This window comes from Ailuropoda melanoleuca, chromosome 14 (assembly GCF_002007445.2).
Source record: "Ailuropoda melanoleuca isolate Jingjing chromosome 14, ASM200744v2, whole genome shotgun sequence".
In the NCBI taxonomy this organism is placed as follows: Eukaryota; Metazoa; Chordata; class Mammalia; order Carnivora; family Ursidae; genus Ailuropoda; species Ailuropoda melanoleuca.
In genome coordinates this window covers 12,483,176-12,489,504 of record NC_048231.1, presented here as the reverse complement: position 1 = coordinate 12,489,504, position 6,329 = coordinate 12,483,176, and the positions used below count along the sequence as shown (strand labels likewise).

The following is a 6,329-nucleotide window of genomic DNA, read 5'->3' as shown; positions in this document are numbered from 1 at the left end:
TTCGGGTGTCTGATTGTAGACATACCAAAGAGCATGGCTGGCATGTTAAAGCCATCATAGCCTTTATTTGAGGGCAAAGAGGAAAGAATGACTATGCTAACAGTCCAAATATGTTTAGGATCTTAAAATGGCTCATCACTCACCCTGAATTTTACAAATCACTTTTCAGAGATGAAATTTTTAAATGTCTCTTTCCATTTCATTTGTTCTTTACACTTGAGGGGTAGCAATGAGTACACTCACTGAGGAATAAGAAATAGCCAAGGCCACTACATGTGATCTTTTACTCAAGCTACAGATACTCACCCAGTGGAGTGGAAGAAGATCTTCTGGACTTTGGATTCTGGCTTGGATTTCCAGATTCTAACTCAACCAGATCAACTGTAACTTTAGTAAGTTGTTTAATAATTTTTCTGGACTTCTATTTCTTTAAGTGCAAAAGGAGAGGACTAAGAGCCCATCCCTCTGAACTAAATATTTGTACGTTACCACGTTAGCCTCTTTCAGGTCTACATGCTCCTGATCAAGAATCTGAAGTCTGGACTTTTGTTTCGGAACAGGAAAAAGGCTCCTGAACTCCCTCCATTCTCACTGATCTCGCCCTTCCAACTATGGTCTTCACCTTCCCCGCCCTCTCCTGCCTCTTACCCACATCCCAACTCCACAGCCCCATCTCAGATATCAAGGGCGACCGCAACTCATGCTGAAAGATTGGAGAGGGGTGTAGACTCCCAAACAATCGTGCAGACGTGTCCTGTTGCATTCTTGTGGTTGGTGCTAGAATGGATGTCATTCTCGCTTGTGGCATGACCAGTCCATGCCAGCTGCTCTGGTTGGCAGTGGGACTCTGAGGATTGCTGCTCCCAACTGCTCCCACCTCTCGGAACAGCCAGCTCCTAGTCCCTGGGCTGCTGGGCAGTTCACTTTCCTCGTTCCACACTCCTGCTGAGGACTGCCCAAACACAGTCCCTGCCAAGTAACAGGGGACAACTTGAAGATGCAGGATTGGTCTAGAGAATCCATTCTAATTCCCCCAGCTGGGACTGTATTAAGGGAGCAAAAATGAAAGTGTAACACCGACTGGTCTTCACCTGAAGGTAGTTCCACGGGGTGGAGTCAGAGGGACCTGGCCTCACGCCCCACCTCCACATGCATACTTTGTAGCCTAGTGGCTTTGGAAAAAATTACCTACCTCCCTAAGCCTTGGCTTTCTTGACTTTAAAGTGGTAAAAATAATCACAATTGGGTTTTTTTAAGATAGATTTATTATTTATTTGAGAGAAAAGGAGTGCACGAGCAGGGGGAGGGGCAAAAGGAGACAGAGAGAGAGAAGCAACTCCCCACTGAACTGGGAGCCTGACTCAGGGCTTGATCCCATGACCCTGAGATTATGACCTGAGCTAAAACCAAGAGTCAGTCGCTTAACTGGCTGAACCACCCACGTGCCCCATGGTTGTTTGTTAAACACATGGTGTTTAGAGGATTAAATAACATAACATGAATTTTTTTAAAAATATTTTATTTTTAAGCAATCTCTACATCCAACCTGGGACTCGAACTCACAGCCCTGACATCAAGAGTCACGTGCTCTACTGACCGAGCCAGGCTCCCTGAGATAACACATTTCTTGTTAGACTCTGTAGGTTGGCTACCTAAAAACCTAGCACAACCCCCTTTTCCCTCCTTGCTCTCCATGTCTTCCCACATTTCTTGAAGCCTTCAGAACAAACTCGCATAAAATAAGGACTCTTCTGAAAACTCTGAGTTCCAAAAGATACACAGAAATACATTGCAATACCAATGCAGAAATGTAGAAAGACAGTACCCACCAGGCTCTCTCCATCACTCACCTGCCCCTCTCCCTGCACCTGCTGCTACCACATTTTCTTTCCACATGCTTTCCTTGACTTGTTTTGGTCCACATCAGGAAAATACCTCCCAGATTCATTCCAAACTCAAACATCTCCCAAGTTTGCAGAATAGCTGGAGAGAGAAGGACCTGACTGACCCAGCTCTGGATGACATGCCTGCCTCTAGACCAATCAGCTATGACCAGGAGTCTGCGGCCATGTTGCATAAAGTGGCACGGAGGAGCCATGACAAGACCATGGGGGTGACAGTTCCCAGGAAGAGGGACAGCAGACCGCAGTGAACACGCGGAGTGGAGGAGTTACGTGAGAGGTATATGACCAGGTTTCATTCCTTTAAGAAATTATTATATACAGGTGGCCGGGAAGAAGACAGAAATATTAAGTCTTTGATTAAGTTTAAATTGATTCTGATGCAAAAGGGGATAATGTACGAAAACCCCAAAACGATCAGCAGTGGTAGAAGAAATCTTGTGCTTTTTGAGTTCCAATCAATAAGGCCCTGCCTCTCTCTCGGGAGGACATCTCCTCCTCAGGACTTTCTACCCTTACAAAGCTCTAGGCCTTACCCTTCCTTCTGTCTTGGAAGACAAGACACAAAAACACTCAAAATAAAGGATGGCTAGGGGACAGGTTTTGTCAAACAGGGGAACTATTTAAAGTGGGATCTTTCTGCCCTGGGCAGGAATTAATGGAATTAAGCCATGAACAGGGATTTACTCTACTGCACACAGTGAAAGAGGCTACAAAATGGGATAAGACAGGATTAAGTAGCGTAATTAGAGTTTATGGAAAAGAGATCAAGAAGTTAGTGATGGCTCCAGGAAGCCAGTGGATCTTGGCTCCTGTGCTGAAGATGAAAGAAGGTGGGGCAGGGAGGGAGGAGCAGCGAACAAAAGAACCGAGGTCAGAGTGAAAGTGGCACATTTGTGGACAGTCACATGCAAGAGAGCACAGAACATCGGCCACTAAATTGTGGGGTGCCCAGTGAAAGCACCCAGCAGTGTGCCTGTTAAATGCAGATTCCTGCCCCCCCCCGCCCCGCCCCGGGTGTAGTTGTTCTGAAGAGGGTCCTGATAGCTCAGGAAAGCTGCACTGAGCCAGTGCCCCTGCAGCCACTTCCTGGGGCTACTTTGGTCCCCAATCCCTAGAGGGGCCACTTGGTCACCAGATGGTCTGGCCTTCAGCTCCCAGGCTGCGCATTGTGACACCCAGCCCAGATGCAACAAAAACAGTCTAGACGTTGAATGCTTCTTAGACAATGTTGCTGGTTCTATGTCTCATTGGTTCTCTCACCTGTTTTCTATTATCTAGCCAAACTCTTTTATATAAATGTAACAATCAGCATTTGCATAATAGTAAAGAGTGATTTGTCTTAATTTTTTATCTTAATTTTTTAAAAAAAGAGGTATGTTTGAAGAGTTTCTATTCCAAACTTCCCAAGAGTTGATACTATTAATCAATCATACATTATTTCTTTTTCTTTCTAAGCCACTTTTTATCTCCTCTCCTGCAATTCAACCCACATAATTTCATTTAAGGTATCATTTTACAACAAGAAAACAGAGTTAAGGATAAGTCTTATAATTTTCAAGGTGTTGAGACTAAAATAGGTTTTTTATTTTTTATTTTTTTTTATTTTTTTTTTTAAAGATTTTATTTACTTATTCGACAGAGATAGAGACAGCCAGCGAGAGAGGGAACACANTATAATTTTCAAGGTGTTGAGACTAAAATAGGTTTTTTATTTTTTATTTTTTTTTATTTTTTTTTTTTTAAAGATTTTATTTACTTATTCGACAGAGATAGAGACAGCCAGCGAGAGAGGGAACACAAGCAGGGGGAGTGGGAGAGGAAGAAGCAGGCTCATAGCTGAAGAGCCTGATGTGGGGCTCGATCCCATAACGCCGGGATCACGCCCTGAGCCGAAGGCAGACGCTTAACCGCTGTGCCACCCAGGCGCCCCTAAAATAGGTTTTTTAATACTCTCCCCAAGGGTCTTTTATTAAGCCATTATCTTGTCATTATTTTATTCTTGAGTTGTTCCCTTCAATTATTTTCAAAAAAGTTCAAAATGTTAGTAAGATGTGTTCCAGTCTCTTGACCCAGAAATTACAAGTACACACAGAATGAATATGACTTTTCACCGCCCCTCCCTCTTCTCTGCTTGAATTTCTCTTATACTTCAGTCCATCCCCAGCCTAAGTTTTGCAACCGTAAAACGTGAGGACGAGACAGGAAAAGCATCTGCCTTGTGTCGTTACATTCACTGAGTTGGGTGGTTCTCACTCCAGCATCACCATGAATAGACTTTGAGTCTTCCATCTAATTTCTATCTAGCCCCATTTTTTAAAGTATATTTTTAAAGATTTTATTTATTTATTTGACGGAGAGAGAGAGAGAGAAAGCACAAGCAAGGGGGGAGGGGCAGAGGGAGAAGCAGAGGGAGAAGCAGACTCCCCGCTGAGCAGGGAACCCGATGCCGGCCAATCTCTGGGCCCCCAGATCATGACCTGAGCTGAAGGCAGATGCTTAACCAACTGAGCCACCCGGGCACCCCCATCTAGCCCCACTCTATTAGAAATGTGATTACTATTCAGCAGTTAACTCTTCTAATAATCAGAAGAAACAACTATGATGACTCACAATCCTCTTGGTCTCCAAGCACTGGATACAATCCCATCTGAGATCTCTGTGTCCTGAGATTGGTCTGGATCTCTGGTCTGTGCTGCCTAGGAGCACACAAGATGAAAAACAACATTTATTGGCCCATCACTGGGGTAGTGAATCAGACCAACTCAGATGAACAATAGCTGTAAGTACACAAGTCAGCCTCTGCGTGCTAAACAATGTCCACCTAGCACCCCTCGGGATTGTGTTCTGCTTATTTATTATTACACAGTAAATTACCAACCACCATTTTATTATATTTCACAATTTTCAAGTCAGAGAATCTGGCAGAGCCCAGCCAGGTGATTCTTCTGTTCCAACCCACGTGTCTGCACCTTGGTAGCCACCTGGCCTCTTCAGCAAAGCAGTCTCAGGGTAGTCAGACTTGGCAGCCAGCTTCCAAAAAGGGTGTTCTGAGGGATGGGAAGTGGAAGTTGCCCATTTCTCTCTCTTTCTTTCTTTCTTTCTTTCTTTCTTTCTTTCTTTCTTTCTTTCTTCCTTTCTTTCTTTTCTTTCTTTCTTTCTTTTCTTTCTTTCTTTCTTTCTTCCTTTCTTTCTTTCTTTCTGTCTTTCTTTCTGTCTTTCTTTCTTTCTTTCTGTCTTTCTTTCTTTCTTTCTTTCTTTCTTTCTTTCTTTCTTTCTCTTTCTGATTCATTTATTCATTTGAGAGACAGCATGAGCAGGAGGAGCAGAGGGAGAGAGAATCTCAAGCAAGCTCCGCGTTGAACATGGAGCCAGACATGGGGCTTGATCCCATGGCTCCGAGAGCAGGACCTGAGCCCAAACCAAGGGTCAGCCACTCACTGGACTGCACCACCCAGGCTCCCCGGAAGCTGTCAATTTCTTAAGGCCTGCACCTGGAAATTGGCATATTACTTCTGCCATATTCTATTAGTCAAGCAATTACAACTCCAAACTATGTAATAAGAGAGAGGACTAATAAAGAATATGTGGCCATCTTTAATCCATCATGGAGTTTTTTCACCAAATGTTTGTGGAGCATGTAGTCAAGCCCAGGCTCTGTGTACAACTCTGGGAATATGGAGGGATGGTAACACACTCCCTGCCACGAACAAGTCCACAGCCTAGAGGAGAAGCTGATGTGTTATATAGTTCCTATTCGTAAAGTTCAGTAATTCTCCAAGACAATCAATCAGTGAAACCAGGAGTAAATTTTAGGAGATAATTTAAAATGAAAAAGAGAAAAATCCACTGTCTAATAATATCTAGTTTCTCATAATTCAAACGTGTATTTATCTAACAACACCTGCCATACAAATAAATTGTGACATGGCACCAAAGCTTGAAGTGTTAGAGGGGAAAATAAATGGCAGAGATAACTTCTTTGAGAAACAAATCTTGTGCATGCTAAGAAACTGTAGTCAGAGCTCAGAGATCACGGGATAAATTCTAAAAGACTTCAGTTCTCATCTGTAAGCCAAGCAGTTAGGCCAGTTATCACCCTTGGCAAACCTGTCAATCAGCAATCAGAGAAGGCTTACCCTTGTAACAGAGCATTTGGATCACAAAGGAAAGGCAGAGCAATCAGGCATCCTCTTCTCGGGAAAACAGGAAAGAGAACGTTTCTAGTTCAGCAGACTTCCAGCTTGGATGCTGTCTCCCCCCTGAAGTGGAGCTGTTAGGCATAAAGTCGCTTAGCTTAAAAGACTGATATGTCACAATTGTTTAAGGTTTGAGATTTCCAGCAAAAGTTTGGGAGAATATGGTCACACTGTAATAGATTTACTGTGTTCATGAAGCAAAAATATGGTAAAGATTTGGAGAAAGTGG

At 43.4% G+C, this 6,329-nt stretch overlaps 1 long non-coding RNA gene across 1 annotated transcript in view; it reads left to right on the top strand.

Annotated features, from left to right (window-relative positions):
- The first annotated feature begins 314 nt into the window (after positions 1 to 314).
- The window catches only part of LOC117795978, a 41,925-nt gene continuing 35,910 nt past the window's right edge, over positions 315 to 6,329 (top strand). Inside the window, exons 1-2 of the long non-coding RNA XR_004620184.1 lie at positions 315 to 392; positions 1,972 to 2,181. This is a non-coding gene — a long non-coding RNA (uncharacterized LOC117795978). The remainder of the gene's footprint in view (positions 393 to 1,971; positions 2,182 to 6,329) is intronic.